The following is a 25,964-nucleotide window of genomic DNA, read 5'->3' on the forward strand; positions in this document are numbered from 1 at the left end:
CCCCCTCCACTGGACTATGACTTAGAAAAACTTAAACTATATGTTAGTTATCTCTTATTCCCTTAACTATCTCTTTTATTCTAGCTTTTCAATAAATTTTTGATGGGTTATTGGATCAGGGCTACAAACAGATCTCCTTGTTAAAAATTCCTATTAGAACACAGTAGCAGTCACATTGGTGAATAAACAAAAGCCCTCCCAACCAGAAGCACTCACTCTCTCTCTGAACTCCCACTGCATACTACCTGTAACTCATTCGGCAATCCATAGTTAAAAAAAAAAATCACTAGTATATTTCACATTTTCTAGAAGATGAAAAGCTCCCCAAGGTTAAGACCCATATCAGATTGACCTCTGCCAGATACCTCAGCACCTGACTCAACATTTTTGAGTGAATTACTTATTTAAAATAAATCTATCAGCCTTTGCTCTTCAGAACACTGATACCTAATTTAATCTTACTGCTATGTGCTTTGGCTCAGGATAGAGAGGGTAATTCCTAAAAAGAAAAAAGTGCTGTCAGTATATGAATATGATGCCACTGACTCACCATGAGCAGGGCAGGCATGCTGAGTTATTTTTTCCAGTACTAATGATGAATTGTGCTGACTGAGCCATTCAGTTCCTCTTGGGACCAGTGGCACACATTTTTTTATATAGCCTGCCAGGACCTAAGATACAATTTTTGGTCACCGAGTAGGGTTGACAATTTTTTTCTTTAAAAAAAAAAAAAAAAAGTTGTAGCTATTTTACTCTAAGTGACAATATAAAAAGCAAAATAAAGTAACCAAGGGCATATGCAGAAGCAACACTTCATCTCTTGTTGGGAGCCATTAAACTTTCTGACCATCTCTAATTCTTTCATACTTGAGTCAGTTTTTGATCTCAATGTCTCATGACTGACTACATGTAAACCAAATACTCATGAGTTGAATAGTACATGTTTTCCTCTCAATTGCTTACTGGTCCTACCACAGATCCGCTTCATAAAAAAAGAAATATCTCACTGCTTTCCAATTTTTATATAGAACCTCCTTCCTAACATTCTTGAACTAGTTTCATGACCTTAAAGAAAAGTACCATTATTATTTTTGTTCATTATGAAAATACCAGTTTTAAGAATACATTATTCCGTTTTCAATAGTGTATAGTCTGCTACTCCAACAACAGAAAAGAAATCCTGAGGAATGAATGAAAAATATTCTCATGCTACTCACATATACTAATGTTTATTAAAATACTTTAAATGCACCAGTGAGTTCCCTTCATATTCATTTTAAGGATTTCAGCGGGAGCTGATGCCAGGCTTCCATGCAAGGTCATCACTATGACACTTTTCAATCCACTACTGCCTCTTTCATCTCTCATTTTCTTTATTTGTCACTTTCACACATTAGTCTGCCCTCTCAAGATAAATGATCTACACTTAATGTGAGTTACACAAATAAGATTTTGTTTTGATTTCTGTTCTTCTTTTTTTTAATATGTGCCTACCTTTCCAAGTAAATGCCATTTTCCTAATAAGTAAACTTGAAGAAGACACCATGCTTAAAGTATAAATGAGTCTCTGAAAAGTTATATTAGAATTTTTAAATATACAGGCATGAACGGAACAGTATATAAATAAAGAAGGATTTTAAACTTGACATTAGAGTAGCCAATCATCCTAATCTGCCTGAAACAGGAGGAATTGTCCCTGATACTAGTGATTCAGTGATAAAGTCAGAAAAGTTTCCAGCACACTGGGACCAGTTGGTCTTCCTACCTGACATAGCCAGCTGAAACTGAGATCTTCAGTTTCTCTTTACAAAACAGTGAACTGAAAGGAATTCATAAACATTTTACAGGGAAAATATATGTTTTTAACAATTTGATTTTTATAACATTTCAGAATAGTGGTTGTTTTGTTTGTATTTTAAGGAAAAACATAAATTCCCTAAAAGGTTTTTGGACATCTACTCTGTAAATCAGAGAATTTAGTGAACAATGTGTACCTTTTACTTTCTATTATCAAGTTAACTGGCCTTTTTTGTGAATCTAAAAGTAATGCAATAAAAACAAATAAATAAAATATTAAGTATTTAACTCAAACACTTTCAAAAGCCTCAACCTAGGGGATCCCTGGGTGGTTCAGTGGTTTAGCGCCTGCCTTTGGCCCATAGCGGGATCCTAGAGTCCCGGGATCGAGTACCACGTCGGGCTTCCAGCATGGAGCCTGCTTCTCCCTCCTCCTGTGTCTCTGTCTCTCTCTCTCTCTCTGTCTATCATAAATAAATAAATCTTAAAAAAAAAGCCTCAACCTAGGAATTTTCAAGTCTCTTATTAAATGCTTTAGTTAAGTATTCACTAATCAATGTTTATTTCTTATATCACAAAGTCGTATTAATTAGCTTGACAAATTATTAAAATAGAAAGCCCAGCCATTTTAATGTGAGTTAACACAGTGAGAAATGTACATGTTCAAGTGAAAAATATGCAAAGATAAATATTAGTGTGGCATGATTACCTTTTACTGAGTCATAGCTTTTTGCCTGAAAATGAAATTCTCTTGTTCATTTTCTAACCATGACCATGCAGTTTGAATATTATTCTAAAATTACTAGAGAACATCTAATCTACTTAAAAGAAATGAGAAGCCTTCAATAGAGTTATTCAGAAATAACTACTGCAAACAGGCTTTTTTTACAACAGACTTTACAATCATATGTATACATTTCAATCATAAAACACAGCATGGGTATTTAGTTGGTTTCTTAACATAAATTATTAATGCATGAAAGATACTGTTTGAGGTACTATTTCAAAATAATAAAACTTTCAAAAAAATTATATACCTGAATTGAAACTGCCCCAATTATAGGTAATTTTTATAGGATAAGAAACTAAACCTTGTTTTTTGGTTTAGATTTTTTTTTTTAATGCTCAAAGCTACAGTTTATTACAGTGAATTAAAACTAGCAAAAGCAAAATATATATAGACTAGAATCCAGTAAAGAACAGGCACAGATTTCCAACAGTTCTCTTCCAGTGGAGTTGTACAGACAGCATCTAATTTTCCCAGAAACAATGTCTGACAACACATTTGGGGCTACTCCCCACCATGAAAGCTCACCCAAGCCTTGGTGTACAGTGTTCTTATTGTCGTGAGGGCAGTCATGTGGGCATGGAAAGCTTACACAGCTGATCTTAGTAACTTCAAACTCCAGCCCTTTTAGAAGTCAAACTGATTTGGTATAGCCCAGGTCCCTTACCATAAATCACACGGTCAGTATAAACCATCTGGTAGTTTATCTGAAAGGCCTCCACATAAACAAAACATTTTTATCAGGTAAAATATTTTAAGGGCTTAGATGTTCTCTTCCAGGATCCAGTCAAGGGCTAGACCTTTCCTTGGAAGGTAAAAGTCCCCTAGACTTACTGAGTTAACCTTTACTAGATAGGCTGTAAGAATGAAGGTGATGTCCTGATGTTTATACTAGCATTACCAACAGTACCCAAATTATGGAAAGATCCCAAGTGTCCATTGACTGATGAATGGAGAAAAAAAGAAGTGGTAATTTATATCTACATTGGAACATTATTCAGCCATAAAAAAGAATGAAATCTTGCCATCTACAAAGACATGGATGGAACTAGATACAAGCAAAATAAGTTAGAGAAAGGCTAATACCATAGGATTAAACTCACCTGTGAAATTTAAGAAAGAAAACAAATGAACATGGGGGGAAAAAAGAGAACAAACCAAGACTCTTAACTATAGAGAATAATCTGATGGTTACCAGAGGGGAGGTAGGTAGGGGATGGACTAAACAGGTGACTGGGATTAAGGAGGGCACTTGTCATGATGAGCACCAGGTATTGTATGGAAGTGCTGAATCACTGCATCATACACCTGAAACTAATACTACATTGTATGTTAACTAGAATTTAAATAAAAACTTGGAAGGAAAAAAAAAAGAATGAATGTGATATCATGAGAAAGGTAAAATGAAGTGTTTGGTCATCTTATTGGGAGGATATGTCAATGAAATCAAACCCTTTTTACAAGTTAAGTCTGTCTACCATTGGGGGTGGGGGCTGAATTGCCTTAGAAGAAAATGTAAATGAAAATAATTTCCTAAGGCTTCTCATTCAGGGCTCAAAGAACATTACTGAGGTGGAGTATTCTCCCCATCAATCAGCTTCAATCATGTCACTTCAGACTTTTGAAAAGGTTACCAGACTAATATGCAGATAATAAACCATATTGGAATTCTATACACACATACACACCTACGCGCACACACACAATATGGGTATATACATTTGCATCAGTGTTAGCGCTGATATAAAATTAGTAAGATGAAAAATGATTATTTGTTAAAACATTCTTCTCCTCACTAAATTATAAACTTCATGAGGACAGGGTTTGCTTATGTTTCTCTACCATATCCTTACAACCTAGAAAAGGGCCCAGACACACAGTAGCTGTTCAGTAAACATGTTTAATTAATATAACATATTATAATCATTGAAATCTTATCTTTTAGAAAAGAATGGTAAACATTTTAGAACTTTATTTCATAAGTAATTGAAAGAATCAGACTTTTTTATGGCTGCAATTTCTCATATAATAATATGACTCAAAACAACATATATAATCATTCGACAGCCAATCTATCTAAAATTGTTTTACCTCATATTCAGAAATATGCTTCCTGCATCAGTTATGTTATAACCTTACAGAAGGTCATACATAGACTTTTAACTAAAAGGAGTATTAACTCTTTTAATAGTAACATGCCCTTTACATTGCACAGGGCCCACTTGACTGTCCAATAAAATTGACAATATTTTCTATATTTAAATTTAAATCTATGTTCTATCTTGAAAGGATCTAAAAAAAGGAAGAGAAAGTACAAAAGTCAAATTCACCATGGCTTGACTAGAAAGACCATTACATTACCACGGATGAGTCATTCAAGCAACACAGAACACCAACCCTGCCAGGGTCTGAAAAGACAAAGGAAAAAAACAGACACGAGCGAAGTACTCCCAGAGTTTGTAGCATTGTAGAGGACCCAGATAACAAATAACCAAAGGAACAAATAAAATAATCACCAGTATGGAAAGTACTACAAAGGAAATGGAATGCAAAGATAAAGAGTACAAGGGGAAACCAACTTTAAATAATATGGCCAGGACAGGTTCTGCTGAGGAAGTGACATTTGAGTCAAGATCTGAAGAATGAGTAAAACTCAGTCATGTGAAAAGCAGAAGGAAGCACATTCTAGGCATAGAAGACAGCAAGAGCAAAAGCCTGAGGTGGGAAAGAGCTTAGCATTTAGAAGAACTGAAAGAATCCTTCTTGACTTGGGCAAAGTTGAAGGGGGTAGGAGTGGGGACACCATCTGTGGTGGAATGAGCTGGCACCAAAGAATATATATGCAAGTATATAGGAAGCCATATGGGATTTATGTAGGGGAGTAATAAGATTCAATAGAAAATCTCTCTTTGCCATGTGGAAAATGATAGTGGGGAGCAAATATAAAAACTGAGGATGGCCAAAGCCTTGCCTTGATACACTTATTAATTTCAACATCTGTATAAGGCAAGGGAGCACTTTCTAAAATGGTTTATTTTCCTCCAAATTCCTGACATCTATTTTTCAACCATCCCTGAATTTTCTACTACCAAAAGGTTATTTCATATCAACATATTACATCCCTAAGAAAAGCTCTGGACTCAGATAGCCATTAAAAAAACAAAAACAAAAACAAAAACAAAAAACACAACTCTTTGCTCTTCTGCTTACTAGTTTTGTGAAGACTCTAGTTTTAGTTGTCCTCATCTATAAAGTGAGGAATATAAATTCCTCACTATAAATAATCAAACTTATTTCCTAGAGATGTTATGGAGATTATATCACATAATCTGTATAAACCTCTTAGAACACTAGCCTAATAAGAATTAAATATCATAATCCATATAAAGCACTTAGCAACTAAATGATTACAATCAGAAGTAATGATTATTATTTTAATTATAATTTTAATTATTATTAAAAAGCAGCAACCTCGGCTATATTTTTTCTATTCAGCTGAAAATACAATTTCTCCTGAAACCTTAGGTCCAGCAGAAAATATCTCAACTGCAATTGTGACTTCCCAACTCCTCAAGTCTAACATGTATACAGAAACACTTCCCCATGAATGGGTGAATGCAACATTATCCTTGTGTCAGCTGAATCATCTGAATTAGATTTACCCAGCATTCTGGGGAGTAGAGAGCTTGGGTGTTCATTTGGAGTTTCAGTTACTGAGTAGTTAAACAATGTTTCCACAAAATAACATGAAGATATAACACAGGATAAGCTTACTGTAGGGAAAGCAAACCAGTAATAAACATGCATAAGGGTTAGGTTGACCACCATCAATATACATTTAAGAAGTATTTTATCTGGGATGAAATACCTGGGTGGCTCAGTCGGTTAAGTCATGGACTCTTGGTTTCAGCTCAGGTCATGAACTCCCAGTGGGGAAATCAAACCCCACTCAGTAGGGAGTTGGTTTCCTCTCTGCACTCCCTCTCCCCCAAGCTTGCTTGCGCTCTACCCTCCCCCCAAAATAAATGAATAAACCTTCAAAAATATTTTAAAGTATTTTACCTGTAGTTTCTAAACAGAGTTTTAGTTTTTTAATATAGGCTTTTTTAATACCATGTAGTAGCATCTATAATGACCACAAGTCTGCTTTTGTTTGTGTCGTTTTTTGAATCATGTCTCTTCCCTATTAGACATCAACTTCTTGGAAGAACAGAGCAATGTCTGCTTTTGCTCAACATGGTGTCCCCATTACCTATATCAAAGTCAGATTATTAGTGGGCAACTGTAGTAGATGCTACAATGCACCATCCAGATCCTCAGGTCAGGACTCCTTTTCAGGATCAAGGCTCATCTTCCCCCTCCACCTCTTCCAGGAGCACTGGCTGCTGGCTGCACATAAATACACCACTCCTGGGTCACATCACTTCCCTGGTCAATGCAGGAGAGTCAAGGCCCAATCCCCTTGCTAGCACTGAGGACAACTGTGAAAGGCCATCCCAACTGTGGGGCTCACTGTGGGACCAGTTCACACCACTGCCACAAGTGCATCACAGTTCCATCTTCATTGCCATCAGATCCCATGGGTGTTGGTCCTGAAGGTGCTCACCAGAACATCTGCTACAATAATTCTCAGACTTACCCAGCAACTCACCTAACAAGTGCTTGTAGAATACACGGATGACTTTGCCATGAGATCCATATACTCCTTCTCTCAAAAGGAAAATATCCTCAAAGCATAAGCCAACAGTTACACTGATATTCAAAATATGTGAATAAGCTTCTTTTTTTTAAGATTTTATTAATTTATTCATGAGAGACACACAGAGAGAGAGGGCAGAGACAGAGGCAGAGGGAGAAGTAAGTTCCATGTAGGGAGCCCAATGTGGGACTCGATCCCTGGACTCAGGGACCATGCCCTGAACCAATGGCAGATGCTCAACCACTGAGCCACCCAGGCATCCTGTGAATAAGCTTTAAAAATAGGCATATTATTTCAGTTCACTACTTATTTAATGTTAACTTGTCAAACAAAAATAATTACTACTCCCCTAAAAAATAAGTAAATATTTACTACCTGATTTAATATCTTGTCTTTTACTCTGAGACTACAAGCCAATTATAAAAGGCTGATGATATAAATTCCATAAGGACCTTTAAAAAGTTATTATTATTTTTTTTTATTTATTTTTTATTGGTGTTCAATTTACTAACATACAGAATAACACCCAGTGCCCGTCACCCATTCACTCCCACCCCCCGCCCTCCTCCCCTTCTACCACCCCTAGTTCGTTTCAAAAATATGGAACGCTTCACGAATTTGCGTGTCATCCTTGCGCAGGGGCCATGCTAATCTTCTCTGTATCGTTCCAATTTTAGTATATGTGCTGCCGAAGCGAGCACTATTATTTTTAATGGAGAAAAGAATAAATGGTTAAAATAGATGTCTTGGACCAGTCCATTTCTTTTAAACTTTCACACCTAATGACTTTTTTCCAGAAGAATGGATTTCATATTTACTTACAGGTAAATATGATTTAATTCAAGAAATAGAGAACTCAGTTTCTTTAAGAGAAATTAAGGCATTATTTTTAAATTAAAGGATTCACTTATAAACTCTTGTGTAATTCTAGTTTTATTATATAAAGTGATGAAAAAAATGAATACATTGGAATAAAAAGTTTTAGCTTGAAGATCAACAAATAAAGAAAAATATTAAAAATGGAGATGAGGGAAATACAGTGAGCTTATTTTCCTCCATATAAAATACTAAACTCCCCCTAGGGCTATTTACAGTCTTAAAGTACATAGTTTAAAGAGTGGGATTCAAAAATCATAGTTTTTCTACTTCAAAAATCAATATTTATCTCTGACCACAAGCTAGAATTTTAATTGTTTTGGTGGGAAGCTCTTCAATTTTAATGGATGTAAAAAAAAAGAATGTACTCTGTTCACCAGAAACTAGAACTATGTTCTCAAATATATCCTATCACCTATCCCTCAACTAGCCTTCTGAGACTGAATTCTCTCTCTGACCTAAGATGTTTTGAATGTCTCACACAATTATTGCTTTACTGGCACTTTGATGACTCATAATTATTTTTAGGATCAAAACTCTAACGTTAGTAACCATCCTCCCATTTGCCAGTCTACCCTAGTATAACTGAAACATACACGTCTATTGCTGACAATTAAATTCACTTCCTCTATCCACTAACGCTATTATTCAAAGAAAGTTTAGTGAAGGTCAGGAAACAGATTGTGAGAAGTTACTGAATCCCATAAGCAGAACTTAAAACAATAACAGCAAGAGGTTACATATGTAACTTAGATTGCTCTGCCCTCCCTGGCACCTTATTCTATGCAAACAGAAACATCTCCCTCTTGTCAGAAGCAAATAAACAAAAAATTTTCTTAAAATGTCATAGTATCACTGAATTCTACTTCACAATGAAACTTATACGTGGTGTTCAGTATTACTCCTTAAAGCACTAAATCACTTTTGAGTATTGTCACTGTTGACAACTCACTTTCTCTTTCTCAAAGTAATGTCAAAATCTCAATAGTGTCATTTAAAGCAAATATATCAAGCAAAAAATAAATTTAAAAGTGTCATTATAGGGGATCCCTGGGTGGCTCGGGGGTTTGATGCCTGCCTTTGGCCCAGGAAGTGATCCTGGAGTCCCGGGATGGAGTCCCTCATGGGGCTCCTGGCATGGAGCCTGTTTCTCCCTCCTCCTGTGTCTCTGCCTCTTTCTCTCTCTATGTCTATCATAAATAAATAAATCTTAAAAATTAAATAAATAAATAAAAGTGTCATTACAAACAGAAGAAAAGCAATTCCAGGAGAAAACATTTCTCCTCAGAAAAGAGAGAGTGAAAAAAAAAAGAAAAGAAAAGAGAGAGTGAGAGAGTCAGCATATTTAATTATCACAATTTGGAAGCAAGAAGCAGCAACAAAGAAAAGCAAATAGTAAACGTGAGAATAATGGTTAAATACAAATTCACGAGAAAATCAGAAAATGTTGAAAATGATGATCATGTTAATGATTCATCTCTGCTTTCCAACTCTTCTCCAATCATACTGTTAAGATAAAAATGAAGGCATATTAGGGCTGCCATGGCCCTTGAGTATAGAATAGGTACCTAGTATGAGAAGATGATATGCCAACACTAGTTAGAACTGACTTCTCAAAGTCATTGCTCCTTTAGGGATTCAGGTGCATCAGGAATTCTATACGCATGTCCAGTCAAGCCAAAAGCTCACTCTTCAGCATAATAATAGTTAAAATGTAGCTCCCCTGTGGTGGTGGTGGTGGCGGAAGTCCTGGTAGTAGTGGATTCAAACACATTTTACTATACGCCGACATCAGCTATATCTTAAGTGAATTTAATCTAGAATGATTTTGATTAAGGAGACTCAGGGTAAAAGGAGGCTAGAGCAAGCCACTGGAACACAGCAGCTGGTTTGCACATCATTTTACTCTATGCTTCTATACCTACTTCTATCCAGAAATACTGAAGAGGAAAGCATTTCTGAGAGAGATTACAAATAGGATCAAAGCAACAGTTAAGATTGTGAACACTATGAAAATCTTTTGGCCCTTTAAAGTTTATGCACACCATATGGTTCTTCTCTCTCAAGAGAACATCACCACATAAAACCAACAGCTACTGGGAATAACCAAATTACATAAAATTAATGGGATGTGGCTCTTCACAAGGAATAAATTTATAACTAAATGATGAGTGCCTTATTCTTTTTATTCCAGTGGGTGAACTGCTAGAGTAATCAATTCAATCAGGTCTATTAGAGAGGCCCATTACATGTCTGATGGGCAGTTGTACTTTTTTTCACTTCCTTATTCCAATTTCTGTGTTGAAAGAAAAATAAACAGGTTGATCTTTGAATTTAAATCTGGAGGGCTGGGAAGTCAGATAGCAAAGAAGAAAAAATTTTAAAAGAAAACTAGGATTCAGATAAGCCAAAGACACAAAAGGATAAAAAGATATGTCAGAAATGTTAAAATAGTTTGTGAATAAATCAAATATTTTCAATTTATTTTAAAAGTGCAAAATTCCGCGATATTCATAAAATCTTCCTAAAAGTTAAAAAAAAAAATAACAAATTAAGCCGAAGGACAGAATTACTGTGATCCAAACTTAGAAGAACCAAACCAATGTGGATCCATGCCCTAGGTCCAAGTGATCCACACAGAAATCTGCACAGGCAACAACAGTAAGCTCCATGGGAGTGTGGGCAAGCACTGTCTTTGATGAGATGGTGAGGCAGAGTGAAGAGACCAATGGCCTAGTCCTTACTTCTGATAATAAGGCAAATTTTTACATCTAAAAGTTACCTCATCTATAAACTGGCAATATCCTTTATCTTAACTACCTCCTCATTTTGACAGGAAAGACACGTGAGATAATACTTGGAGGGCTCTGTAAATGTTAGTGCATGAAACAGATAAAAGGTACTGTTGATACGAGAGTTGGTATTGTTGCTATCTCTAACACAAAGCAAGTGCTCAGGAAACATTTGTTCAATGAAAGGACAAACATGTTAAAATAATTTTTAAAACCTAGAGCTAAATCACCAAATGATGTCAATACATAACATGAGACTGACATTCTATTCTGTGATGTTCCAGTTTTCTATAATAATTGCCAATATTAACCCAGTGCTTACTATTTGCCAGGCCCGGTTCTAAAGACTTTAGAAATATAATGTGACAAGAACTCCAAGAGCTTGAATCTACTATTAGAATTTACCTAATCTACAAATCCTTATTTACATGTGAAGAAAAATACCTAACCCAAAATACAGATTTAAATAATTTACCAAAAAGCACACTCTGTAAGTGGAGGATTCAATTCAAATCTAAAAAAAAAAATCTGGCTCTAGTAACTATGCTTTAAAACTAAAATGAATTCATTAACACATATACTCAGTGGTAAATTGTTAAGTATATCTGTATAAATATTACAGTGCATAACCAAAATAGTATTTTCAGATCAAATTAATTCGGGATCATTGTTAATTATGCTACACAGTCATAGTTCTTTTATATTTTGGAGCTAACTCAACAGCATTATATCAATTACATGGCTTCCCTGGCATGGGAAGCATTGCTCTGCCTTCAAAATATTTCCTTCATCTATCCCCAGATATACTCATAATTGCATATCTTAAGTAGTATTGTACAGATGTGAAAATGTTTAAACATGAGAGATTCTTAAAGAATCCTGATAGAAACACCTGGACTACGTAGATATTTACAGATAGTCATCAGTTCATTAACAATATATTTACTACTGACTGCAATAAACATTGTATTAGGTACTGAGTGGGAACAGACTAGCAATTAAAGATACAACCTTAATCAATGATTTTAAAAAATCTAATTAAGGCACAAAGCTTATGCCAGAAAGCCCAGAAATTACATTTTTATTTTATTTTTTTTTCAAAGATTGTATTTATTTATTCATGAGAGACAGAGAGAGAGAGAGAGAGATGCAGAGACACAGGCAGAAGAAGAAGCAGGCTCCATGCAGGGAGTCCAATGTGGGACTCGATCCTGGGTCTCCAGCATCAGGCCCCGGGCTGAAGGCAGCACTAAACCGCTGAGCCACCCGGGCTGCCCCAGAAATTACATTAAAAAAAAAAAACAAAAACAAAAACAAAAAAAAACACCACTATCTCCAACTGAAAACAGATAGGATACTAGTTGAATTAAAAAGTTCTGGAGAGAAATAAGAAAGGTCAAATTCTGGGGAACTAAGTTCCAGAGAATAGAAATTAAATATAGGTGTTTGAGATTGTTCAGTATGAAAAATATAAGCTTAAGAAATAATAGTAAAACTAGGTTCTCCTGGGCACCTGGGTGGCTCAGTAGGTTAAGTGTCTGCCTCTGGCTCAGATCATGATCTCAGGGTCCTGGCATCGAGCCTCATGTCCTTGTTGAACAGCTCTCTGCTCAGCGGGGAGTCTGCTTCACCCTCTCCCGTCTCCTTCTCCCCCTATTTGGGCATTCTCTCTCTCTCTCTCACAGAAATAAATAAAAATCTTTAAAAAACAAACTAGATTCTCCACCCATTTCCCACATCATGGATTCACATGACTTCCAGGCTATCTGTAAGTGTCATTACTAGAATTAAATTAAGAAACTGGTGTTTCCAAGCCCTTAAACAAGGCCTTCTGCTGCTGCTGAATCTATAGTCTATATAACAGCCTGCTAATATGGCAGCCACCTGTGCAGTAGAATATTACTGGGTTAAAATGAGCAGAAAGGCTGATGGTGAGCATTGCAGTGGCTCTAAATCAGGAGTGGTTCAAAAATTTGGAAGACATGTAGAACAAAACCATTTTCTCTTATATCCCAGCTTTCACAATCTCCAAACTAGAAGAATCCTCCTTTTTTTTTCCCCTTCTGTTCATCTTCCTAAAACTGCCCAGTTTCCACCCCTATCAATCTGTCAGGCAGCTGACTCCCTTACACCATATAATGCACATACACACACAAATCTGTGCATGCAAGCACACACATCCTCATAGACACAGTACATGCTCTTATGGTATACCTAAGAAAATACTATCCATTCTCAGTCACCTATAGGCTCTAGGCTGAGAAATAACACACCAAGTTATAGAGCAGGGCTGTAAAAATAAATAGGTGGTTAATAAGCTCTGGCCAGGAGTCAGACATCCTGAATCAAAGCCCAGTTCTCCTCAGGTCTATGTGGTCTTGGGTGGCTATTTAATATTTCCGACCCTCACTTTCCTCATTTACTGGATCCTGAATGAAGAAAAAGTTAATATACTTTCTAGTTCAAAACTCTCAATTCTTAAAAGAGTAAATGTGAATTCAAAGGGAGACAGAATAGCTTTGATTTATATGATAAAGTTTTTGTATCTTTTTTCATAGGATCAAAAATGTTCTATCTCGTAATGATTGGATCATAGTTTCTTACTGAGTAGCATACCGGCTTCCCCATGCAAAAGGCAAGATTACATTTTCCAAATATTGGTAACATCGGAAACATTAGAGGAATTCATCAGTCACTCTGCTTCTAAACTACCTGATTTTCAGTTCTAATGTGTTCTTTTAAAGCATGTTTCCTGGTATACAAGCTTTTTTTTTTTTTTTTTTTTTTTTTCTCAAAATACCTTTTGTAGAAAAGTCAGACCAGGCCCAATGTCCAGTAATAATGCATTTCTTCATTCTCCACCAGACAATGTCTACTCATTACCTGGCAAAAGTAAGTTGAGGTCTACACACTCCTACAAGATCTGCTTTTTCTTAATCACTTTCTATAAAATGAACGAGAGAAAAATGGAAACAGAATTAACTTCTTCAGTCTGCCAGCTGAACAACTCGGAAACAGCATATGAAAAAGTCAGCACATGGAGTATTCTACGAAGAACACGTAACGTGCTGATTTTAATCACGTCCACGAAATAAGAGGAAGTGAGAAATCATTTCCTCACCATAGTGCTAATGAGGACTAACACCACAATAAAGAGTATGCTGTCCCCAGGCAGATGAGAGAGACACCCAACGGCTCACATACACACTAGACAGGCACACACTAGAGTTACACAGGAAAGCAAAGCAGGAATAGATTCTGTTGTCTGAGGTGACAAGAGTTTAAAGAGTTTAAAGTTGCTCCTTGAAGTTGTACCATCCAGTTAAGTATGGAATCAGTTAACACAGAATTTCAAGCCAAATCGACACAAATCAAAGCTCTCTATTCTGCACCACATTGCCTGCCTACAAAATGTGTAGAGATGCCGAATACACAGCTCCGTAAGAAGGAAACCGTTTCCAAGGTATGTCATGTGTTTGCACATGTTGCTGATAAAAAAGAAAAGGGAGAAAAATTGACTCCAGCTATGAAATTGGACTATCATAGCTGTCAGCCTGCGTGTATTTCAAAGAAATCTAATGAAATTTAACAAGATTGGTGAGGAGTTTCTCTACACTTGTTTGAATAGATTTTTTAAAAATGGCTTCCTATCAAGGCTTTTAAGAAGAAGAGAAAGCAATGGAATCTGATTACACAAAAGAAAAGGCTTGCAGGCTGCAAAGGACAATCTCCAACCCTGAGCTGCCCAGTCCCCTCCCAGTCTCACGAACCAACTGCACTAGCTTACCTCATATTAAACTCATCACCTTCTTCCATAGAACACTAGCCCCACTTCCCCGCTAGTTAGTCTTGTTAGTGGTGCCACCATATCTGCCATCTCCTTGAATGACACACCCAAGACTGGCTTCTGATTTTTCACCTTTTTATCACTAATAGTGACAAGCACTATATTCGATCACTATACACCACATACTTTAACCATCCCTGTATTTAATTCCATTCACCACCACATCCTCTAGGTTGTCTGTTTGTTTGTTTGTTTGTTTGTTTGTTGTTTGTTTGAAAACTATGCATGGTAGGGACTGAATGAGTTTGGGTTGTCAGCCATATTTTTTATTATCTGGCACAAAGAAATGGCTAACTAGAGTGAGATACCAACTGCAATCCATACTCGAATACTGGTTATGTTTTTAAGGAAGGAATAAGCCAGGGAGATACTACTTTTTATTTTGATCCTGTTCAACCAGTAAGGTCTAAGAAACATGGAAACTCAAAATGATGTGAAAACAAAGCTTTAGGTCATTTTGCATTAAGAGAGTGAAAAGCACTTGCAAGACCAAGAATTTTTTAAAACAAGCAAGATAACTATTTTCTGGTCAAAAAATAATCAAATCTTAACTAGTAATAAATTACAAATTATTTAGGTTATTTAGGGTTAAGAGATTTCTTTCTTATCTTTATTTAAACAAAAAATAAACCCTATACATCACTCTAAGTATAAAACAACTACAAGTTAAATCAGTGTAGAAAGTAATTGTGCATGTGTATGTGTGTGTATACGTACATATAAAAACATATATGTGGTCATCTTGAGGTCTCCGGCTATATGTATAAAGGGCTTTGTCAGTTGTTATTTATAAATACATTTAGTTAAATTGTGGTGCTAATGAGGCAAGAGTGAAAACGGGAACTTCTCCTAACCCAACTGGCTTACTTTTGAATTTTCAGCCTTCTCCTATAACCCTCACCTTGGTCTTCCAGCTATCCTACAAAATAATGGAAAGAGAAAAATCCACCAACTTTACCAGAAAAACACTGTATATAATGAGGACAGTATATGTGCTTCCTTTAGAGAAAAAAAAAAAATCAGTTTGCATTCAAATGCAAATCACATAAAAACTCACTAGCTAGAATACAGCACTCGTTACTATAAAGTCAACTTGTGGAAAACTGGATATTACATATTTTTAAAACCTAATTTATAAAGACATGTGGTACTGTCCTTCTTAGGTGATGGTAAAAATGTATGGTCTCCACATATGTCTGCCTCTTGCTGGCACTGGCCATCCTTCCTCGTCGACCCTTTCTATGTCATACTATAGTATCCTGCCTTTCGCACCAAGCACAGCATGAGCATCATTTCTCTGTCATGAGCCAAGAATTCAAAAATTTTAAGCAAGCCAGTTTAATAGCTTTCCCCATATATATTTAATATTGCTTACACAGTTTGTCATTTATTTTGTGTTAGGTTACAGTGCGGGAACTAGAAATCATATAAGTATGTCAACAAAAGAAATTTAATGTAAGGAATTGTTACATTTTTTTTTAATATTTTATTTATTTATTCATGAGAGACACAGAGAGAGAGAGGCAGAGACACAGGCAGAGGGAGAAGCAGGCTCCATGCAGAGAGCCCGACGTGGGACTCGATCCCGGGTCTCCAGGATCACACCCTGGGCTGCAGGCAGCGCTAAACCGCTGCACTACCGGGGCTGCCCAGGAATTGTTACATTTGTTGCAGGGCCCATAGGAGCAAAACACTGAAGGAACAGAGACACAAAACAGTAGCAATAAGCTAATCAATATGCATGGAGGGCTACTCTCTATATGCGACTTGCCTGGGTACTGCCCAGAGGAGGACAGGAAACTGTTCTGGGGGAGGGGTTTTGCCATCACCACCTATACTGACTGATCAACCCAGAAGATTAACTGAATCGATAACGTTGATATGACAAAGATACATGTTGGATTATCTATTCGCATTTCAAAGTATATTCTGCACATTTCCCCCAAAGGTACTATTAGTACCTTTGATGCAGATCTGGATGTCCGATGGCTAGATGCTGACAAAATTATGAAACTTCTAATTAGTGAGATTCTATTTACTTTCATCTATCTGTTCTTCATTAGTAACTATCTTTGCGATTCAAACCTGAACTGAAAGATCCTCAAGACATCTGTCAGAGATTCTTTTTTTTTTTTTTTTTTTGTCAGAGATTCTTAAGTGTTAAGTAATGGTTAACAGGAAAAAAAAAATACTTATTGCTTTTTAGGATTTAGTATATTTTAAAAGAATGCACACATTACTACAAAGTTAGATGATTTCAATTTTCTATTTTATAGATAGTTTATCCACTTTAATACACTGTTAATAAAAACAAGGCAAATAAATTTAGCTATATTTTTACTTTGTTATATAATATAAAATACTTTTTAAATAATGCATTTCTTGCCATCTATCTTTATGCTGAGCCATTCATTAAAAAGCATAACAAATTCTCTTGAAGATTGTTAGAAATGTTTCACCCATTGCAAGAGGAAAGATGACTGTCTTTTTTTATAGCACTTGTCCCACTGAAATACCAAAATTAAACACAGAAAAGAAAAGAGAAAGCACAGAAGTTTAGGAGTTAATATTATTATTTTGTCAGAGGGCAGTATGTTAACATTCCAATTTCTTGATATATTCATTTCAGTTATCACAACTAATTGAGTTTTACGAACATGACAGAGACCTTGCAGCAGACATTCAGTTTTAATTTCATTTTATGGAGATAGATCTTTAGAATTTTTACAACTTTTTTGCTTTATTTTGAATGTAGGAGAAAGATGACCTATTATCAACTTCCTGTTTAACTGTATCCTGCATTAACAAGCACAGTTTATACATGACAAAACTAAATTACCATAAAGCAAAATAACACATAAATATTATATTACATTTTGAAGAGGATTCTTTCTCAATACATTTTCAACATAATACAAAATAGAAACTAATTTTCTAGTTAATTTTTTAAATAAATTATACAGCATATTACTGTTTCTCTAACTTTCTCAGTGCTAAAATGCAAGTAAAGAATCTTCTAACATTCAATTTGGGATGAATACGCACTGGGATTGTGAAATGCTATGTAAGTATCATGGTAACAGTTTAATGAATATGTTATTTCACATGTAACTTCTGTAATACTTTATGTTCACGGTTTTAAAAACAAGAAAAAACAAAACTGAATTATCAGAGTTTGAGAGGCAATGAGAGTACTGATTTAGATTTAGTCTAAATCTTCTCTTTATAGATGAAGAAACAGTTCCCAAATAAGTAAGCCCCTTGGTCAAGGTCACACAGTGTGGTGTAGTGAGAAGACCTAGAATTTAGTCACACCTGGATACTGATCCAAGCTCTACCCCCTTACTGTGTTACAGTGTGCATGTTACTGTATCTTTCAGTTGAAATTTTATTTATTTATTTTAGAGAGAGTGCATGCAGGTGGGGGAAGGTGCCGAGGAAAAGGAAGAGAAAGAATCCTCAAGTAGACTCCCCACTAAACAAGGAGCCTCACACTGGGCTAGATCCCAGGACTCCAAGACTATGACCTGAGCAGAAATCAAGAGCTGGCCCTTAACTGACTGAGCCACCCAGGCACTCCTACTGTATCTCTGAAGGCCTGAGTTTCTGCATCTGTAAAAAAGACGTAATCAGCACATATTTCCAGGAAGATGAAATTGAAGAGTATTATCATGGTACATACAAGGACATTAAACCCAAGTGAACTTCTCTCCTTATTAAAAAAATAGCTACATACAATCTAGGTTTCTCTTGCCTTCTCATCTATAACTCACGAAGATGATATTCTACATAGCTTAGGACTTGCTTAAAATTCAAAACACATATTTTTCCTATATAGTTTTTAAACTCATCCCAACTATGTGAATCTCATAAATTTAAAACTGTACCTTTTCCCATCTACATATTAAATTAGCATAATTAGCTAATCTGAAGGGACTTTAACAAAGCTTTTCCATTCTATTCATTAGCCTCTGCCTTTTTCTCCCTAAGTGAGGTTAATATTTTTTTCCAACTGCAAAAATTTTAATAGGGTTAATTACTGAGTATAACTCTCTTTGTAAATACAAGGGATTGCTAACCTTTATCCTAAGGGGGAATTAAAAATTTTAAGTCAAGTAAAATATCTTGACTGTGATTACCAAGCAGTCTTTTTTCTGAAAAAATTATTTTAGTGCAATGATTAAAAAGGAAAATAAAAACAAAAACTGTTCCTTCTTTCAAATAAAGTATGCCTAACTACAGCCTAAAAGAGAAGAATGCTCTCAATTTTATAAAAGAAACTGTATTTTCACTTAAAGAAAAATTTCCTATTACTTACCTTTAAATTTTCTATTATGCATTAATATTAATTTATAAGGAAGGACACTAGCAAGGACTTTCTTAGTTTTCAAAGTATCATAAAGTTATGTCTCTATGGAGGAAAAAAAATGTGTCATGGTGAGAAGAAAATGACAGCGGAGAACTGAAGAAAGTTCTTTACTGTTTCATTATCAGAGAAAAAGAATATACCTCTATACATACATGTGTATACACATACATATATATTTTTTAGTTCTCCCTATGTTTCTCCATAGACAAATTTCTTTAATTATAAATAGTATCTACAGATAAATGATCTTAGACATTGTTACTTATGTTTTGCGAGCCACAAAACTCAATTCCAGAGACTTTTCTACTGTGTGAAATGTGACTGACACCGTATCTCTAGTGGCTATAAGTAAATGGAAATATCCACTAAGTTACACAGGACAAAAACTAAGTTGGATGCCATAACGACGATTCCTTTGGAAGAGAGTGCACTGACATATTGCCCTCTAGAATCAGACCATTTGTTAAATGCCCTGTAATTGATAACCATGGGGATTCTCTAATGTTCTTCCTGAATAATAGAAAACAAAATGTTGTAGAGATTAAAAGCAATGTGTGAGTCCCAGATGAACTAAAGGTGTACAATAAGAAGAGCCACTTCTAGGAAAGTACATTTTAACACCCTCTTTCTTTCCTTTCCCAAGAGGTTCAAAGATGAAGTGTACATCGATTTTAGCCAGCTGGAAGAAACGTTTACCATTCCCAAAAGCAAAAAGCAAAATAGGATCTCATTCTCTGCCTATAAAAAAATCATGAATATAAATACCAACGGCAGCATCTGTGAAGGTTACAGTATAGTCATAAGCCAATATGCCACTTCCTTGATCAAAGGATTAAATAGGTATCCCTTTAAAACTCAGAATCAGATTTTACTGCAAGAAAGGTGCTCATTTTAGAAAGTCACACAAGCTAAAAAGGTAGACAGCCATAGCCCTCATTTCTCATTCCCGAAGCTATGGTTTTAAGATAAAATCAGTTTTGAACATGCAATATTATTACCCTCAAATTTCAAATAAGGACAGTGCCTCTATGTCCAATTTTGAAGTAACTACCTACATGTCCAGTGACAACCAGTAATATGCAGCAGAACCCAGAACCAAAATCCAGACATCGACTCTTCAGTCCTTGCCCTTAGTTAAAATTACCTTACCAGTCTCCATGTTATCAGTATATGGACATTGTAAACTTTTCTTATTTTTCTGCCATTGTGTCAAAAGATTAAATAAGCATGAATTACTTCTCTGTATGACTAAATGCATTGTTGGTTTGTCTGTTGTATGACTAAATGCAGGCTTTGGTAGGGCTGTAAACACAGCAGAGAATTACTACAGGGATGTTGATAAATCCATTCAATTAAAATATAATTCTGGGATGCCTGGGTGGCTCAGCGGTTGAGCGTCTGCCTTTGGCTGAGGATGTGATCCCGGAGTCCCAGGATCTAGTCCTACATCCAGGTTCCTACATAGAGCCTTTTTCTCCTTCTACCTGTCTCTCTCTCTCTGTGTCTCTCATGAATAAATAAAACCTTTAAAAAAATAAATAAAATACAATTCTTCTCACCTTTTTTTCTGACTTATGCATTATTTTTTCCCTAAGTTGGTGATAACTCAACAATGAAAACTAAGACATATCAGTGTAGAACCCATGAAAGAAATGGTTTGGTGAAAATCCCTCTACTCATATTTGTAAATTTATGGCAGTTGTGTTTAACCATGTGCACCTATAACAAAAAAAAAAAAAAAAAAATGCTCCATGGAATTTTGGAGTTCCTAACCCTCTGAAGACCATTTATTGGCTCTATCCAGGTCCACATATAACCCAGTTTTATGGGTACCTGAAAGTCCAAAGCAAATTATTTTTATTATTAACTCATTCTTTATAAATGGATAGTCTGGCTCAGAGGTTCAACCACGTAGGCCTTTTTCTTCCCCTCCCTGGAGGTATTTCTTGACAATTATTTCTCTTGATTGACAGACATTTGCTGTCTCACGCTATTGCTAAGAGTACATTCAAGATCTGAGGAGGCAAAACCGAGCAGGAGCCAGGCTCAGACCTGCAGCTGACTCCAGGAGTTTGCCTCTTGCTAAAGCCTGTGGCTCCCACACAAAGTGAAAAGGACTCTGAGAAATTTAACAGAGACTAGGAAACCAATTCAGATTAAGCTAGTGGGGTCCCAGAGTGAACCCAAGTTCCCCTCTCATCCCCACTTTTCCTCTAATAGGATGGCCTGGGTTCGTTCCTGATCAATTCTCATTTGTTCTGAAACTTCTACTGTTCTATTACATGTTATGTATAAGAATTAAGTTGTTTGATGAAAAATCATCTTTCCTTCCATCTCAGCTTAAATTAAGCCTGGAAAAAACCATACTTGTTACTAGTTTAAAGCAAAGACACTTTTTAATCTGTCATTTGGTCCAACTCAACTGTCAAACATACTTTTCTAAGATTCCTGGCCCCATATCAAGTTTTGATTAAAAACAATAACAAAGCCTGATACATGCAAATAATAGATCAAACCACACACTGAGATTGATCACGGAAAGTTTTTTTGCTTATGTTTATTTAATGAAGTTATTTTGTGTAGAAATAGGATCATCCCAAACGGTACAGCTTCTCTAACCAACAACCACTAAACAGAAGACCCCTGCTGTATTATTTTTTCAGCACACATTATATATGTGAGAAGCAGATGGTGAATGTCAACTTGGCACCATTCCACCATCTGCTCTTTGTATTGCTAGTCAAGTTCAGAGTGTTATATAAAGAGTAAAGAAAGACAATGATATTGTTGAAACCAAAGGTAGTCTCCTTCCTTGAGTTCTCCCAACATTTGCAGTATATATATACCAAGTACTTGCAGGGTAACAACTTATCTGTGACACAGAAAATCTGTTTTAATTTAACTGTATTAAATAAAATCTAGATAAAAACATTTATTTCTAAAGCACCTCAAAGATATTTTCTGGTCAAGAAAGAGTAACAGATCCTTAAAAACTCATAATTAAAAAAAAAAGGATAAAGAAAATAAATTGCATATACTTCAGGAGGATACATAACAAGAAAAACAGCAAAGCATAAATACTCTTGCTGAGTTTGGTTTTGGTTTGCTGCTAAAAAACATGAAGTGTGTTAATGAAGGAAAATTTTTGCAGTATGCTGGCTTCATAGCCAACTGTAGTACAAAAGGGGGCAGATTCTGCACCATCATATAACTTTTATCTCACAATTATTTTTCACAGTTATTGTCCTGAAATTTCCAAAAATGAAATCTGTGCTACATAGGAGACATCATATATTTAAGACCAATTACAGGCTATCGTTTCTTTTAAAATCTATGTCCATGTGAATGCCATAAATATTACTCATGGCAACATGTACAAGAAAAGTATACTAATTACCTCCTTTTATAAAATCATGTTGTATAAATGTATTATAATACATATATGTAGCACCTGTAAATTAACCAGATGATATGCTAGACATGTAAATATGCTAGATCATGAGAACAGCAAATCCATCTTCAGTGCCTCCTGTATGCCAGGCACAGTTCTGATTGCTTTATATCTATTAGTTCTTCAGTCCTCCAAACACCCTATCCAGAGTTGGTTACATAATTTGTAGACCCCAAGGCAAAATGAAAATGCATGGCATATTGTTAAAACTGCAATATAAGAGCTCTTTCCTTTCTTCCATTCTTTCAACCTATCATGAGATGTTTGCAGGGAAAAAGCAGATCTTCACTGGTACCTGGGCCCTCTCTGGTCTCTGATACACAGACATCACTGCTGGCTGATCACTGGCTGATCTGACTCTGCTGGACCCTGAGCCAAGGCCCCACTGAAGGCAAAAGGAGGCAGTGGAGGCAGGAGAAGGGGCAAGCCAGAACCCCTCCAGAGAAATGAGGAGGCAGTAGCAGATGGAACCACATATGAGCCAAGGCTCTAAGACTCCAGCATGTTTCATTGTCCCATCTGACTTCATTACAAAACATAAATTTAAACTAAAAATGGGGCACCTAGGTGGCTCAGTGGTTGGGAGTCTGCCTTTGGCTCAGGTCATTATACTGGAGTCATAGAATCAAGTCCTGCATCCAGTTCCTCACAGGGAGCCTACTTCTCCGTCTAACTATGTCTCTGCCTCTCTCGCTGTGTCTCCCATGAATAAATAAATAAAATCTTTTAGAAACAAACACTTTTAAAAAAAGGACTAAAAATAAAATATATTCATAAAAATAAATTATTTGTTCTAAAGTGTACCAACACATGACAGGTATGTTTAGCCCAGCCTTTGTTTTGTTACTCCCATCATTGTTGGTACTCTGTTAATGTTACTTTTTCATAAGGAAATCATAAAATAACCCTCAAATCTATGTTTATCTTTTTCTTCCACCTCTTTTGCTTTTTAAGTAGGATAATGAATCTTTTTAAATCATTTTCTTATCTTTTTTTGTTGTTGTTGTTGTTGTTGTTGTCGTCTACACTATGGTCACTGAATGGTTAAGATAATTGGTAAATTAGCAATATGTCTAACAATTTATATTCTTTTTTGCCTTTGGATCTGGTATTTATCTCCTACTTACTACTCTTGCTATAGTAATAGTATTATTGAAAACGTGTTACAAATGGTAACAAATACAGGCATGGCTTCTTAATAGAGATTTGTTATTAGCCCAGTATAGCTACTGTATTACTTTGCATTCAAACCACAGTCAGAATTGATAGAGTTAACTTTTAAAAAATCATCTACTGTCAGAAGAGTTTGAAACCAACCAGGAAAAAGGATGTTATCTTTCAGGTTACAATATTAAAGTCAGCAATGCACAATCTCAGCTATTGTTCACTCTGGCAAATCACCAGTGGCTGGATGATTTACAACAGGTTACTAATTATATGATAGCACATAAACATTGCTAGAAATTTCAAATGTCCACCTGCTAGAAGTGTAACTACATGAGCTGTAAAAGTAGAGCAATCACGATCACTGGCTGACTCCAAAGGCAAATATTTGGTTAGCAAGGCTGCCTGTTCACTAGTGTTAGTTTTCACTGATATCAAATAAACCATATCCACAACAGAAATTTCCATTTAAATGACTGTTAACAAGTCTGATGAAGTTAAACTGAGATATGATGATTGCAGAATTTTAATGATGGAAGGCGTCAATAGACCTGATATAAAACAGCTGTGTGTGTTGGGATCGTCTGCCAGTGGGATTGTCTGGTTCCATAAGCAGCATGGTAATCTCAGAGTTGTATCCTAGGGTAGCAGAGTTAGTCACGCAGAGTGAGAGACACAAGGGAAAACTGGCATTTACTGTGCACCTACTATGAACTAAAGCTTGAACTAGATACCTTCAAGCATATGAATTTTAGTACTCTCGCTAATGCTGAAATTTTAACCATTGCCATGTTTTTTATACATGAATAAACAGAAGCTGTGGAAGATTAATTTTGCCAGGGTCACTCACATGGGGAAAGGAGTACGATATGGATCTAAATACTTCTTTTTTTTTTTTAAGATTTTATTTATTAATGAGAGACAGAAGAGAAAGGCAGAGACATGGGCAAAGGGAGAAGCAGGCTCCCTGCAGGGAGCCTGATGCGGGACTTGATCCCAGGACTCTGGGATCATGACCTGAGCCGGTGGCAGATGCGCAACCACTGAGCCATCCAGGCACCCTTGGATCTAGATATTTCTCATTACGGAACCCACCCCTGCCCTGCTGTGTGCCCTTCCACAGGTCACTTTATCCTTCTGAGACTGTTACCACATCTATACAATGAGCTCTAACGCTGCTTCCATAGTATTATTTACTCCTGACTTTTTTTTTCATTTTGTTGTCTTTTCTTATTCCTTTATAAGTGCTAAGGGAAGTTTGCTTAATAGAGATAAGGTGTATTATTGTTTCAAAGGGAAAATCATTAAAGAAATGAGTGGGTTAGTTACCTTCCTCCTAAGTTAGAGAGTTAGGAGTTTCCATCTCTCTATCAAAGACATTTTGTCAGTCTTCAGATTCAGTGACTGAATCATCATTTTATTTGACATTTAGAATTTGTTATCAATTTGTTGTAAAGACACCAATAGTTGGGCAGCCCTGGTGGCACAGCAGTTTGGCGCCGCCTGCAGCCTGAGGTGTGATCCTGGAGACCTGGGATCGAGTCCCACGTCGGGCTCCCTGCATGGAGCCTGCTTCTACCTCTGCCTGTGTCTCTGCCTCTCTCTCTGTGTGTCTATGAATAAATAAATAAAATCTTAAAAAATAAAATAAAATGGAAGAGTGGACTTTCACTTAAAAAAAAAAAAGACACCAATATTTATTGTTTTGTGGGCTGTGTTTACCTTACCTACTGTGTGCAAATCAAAGACTATCCCTTCAATATATAAACCATATTTATCCCACAAGGCTGGTCTAATAATTAAATGAAGCAATATATGTAAAATACTTAGATCAGTGTCTGGCATGCAGTATGCTCTGTAAAGTGCTATTTATTTTTATTATGTTGGATAGTTTGCCCCTTCATCCATGAAACATACAGAATATTACATAATTCCTGACAGACAATATTAATGGCTGTGTGAAAGGATTCATGCTTACCCACAAACATATCTTTTATTTATTTGTTTACTAAAAACATTAATTACTGATTATGGATTACTTGTATTTAGAACATATCCAGGAAAATCTTCAACTTTTTTTTCCTCTATCTTCTATTTGTCTCTAATGAATAAAAAAACAAAATCTTAAAAAAAAAAAAAAAAAAACTAATGAACCAACGAACCACTAGCAAGCAAAAGAAAG

At 35.9% G+C, this 25,964-nt stretch overlaps 1 protein-coding gene and 1 non-coding gene across 6 annotated transcripts in view; both read right to left on the reverse strand.

Annotated features, from left to right (window-relative positions):
- Positions 1 to 25,964, reverse strand: part of PPP3CA (protein phosphatase 3 catalytic subunit alpha) — a 310,204-nt gene that overhangs the window by 197,693 nt on the left and 86,547 nt on the right. The window lies entirely within an intron of this gene.
- LOC125754215 (U6 spliceosomal RNA) lies at positions 7,878 to 7,984 on the reverse strand. The gene has a single exon (XR_007407869.1). It is a non-coding gene; the product is annotated as a U6 spliceosomal RNA (small nuclear RNA).

Source organism: Canis lupus, chromosome 32, assembly GCF_003254725.2.
Source record: "Canis lupus dingo isolate Sandy chromosome 32, ASM325472v2, whole genome shotgun sequence".
NCBI lineage: Eukaryota > Metazoa > Chordata > Mammalia > Carnivora > Canidae > Canis > Canis lupus.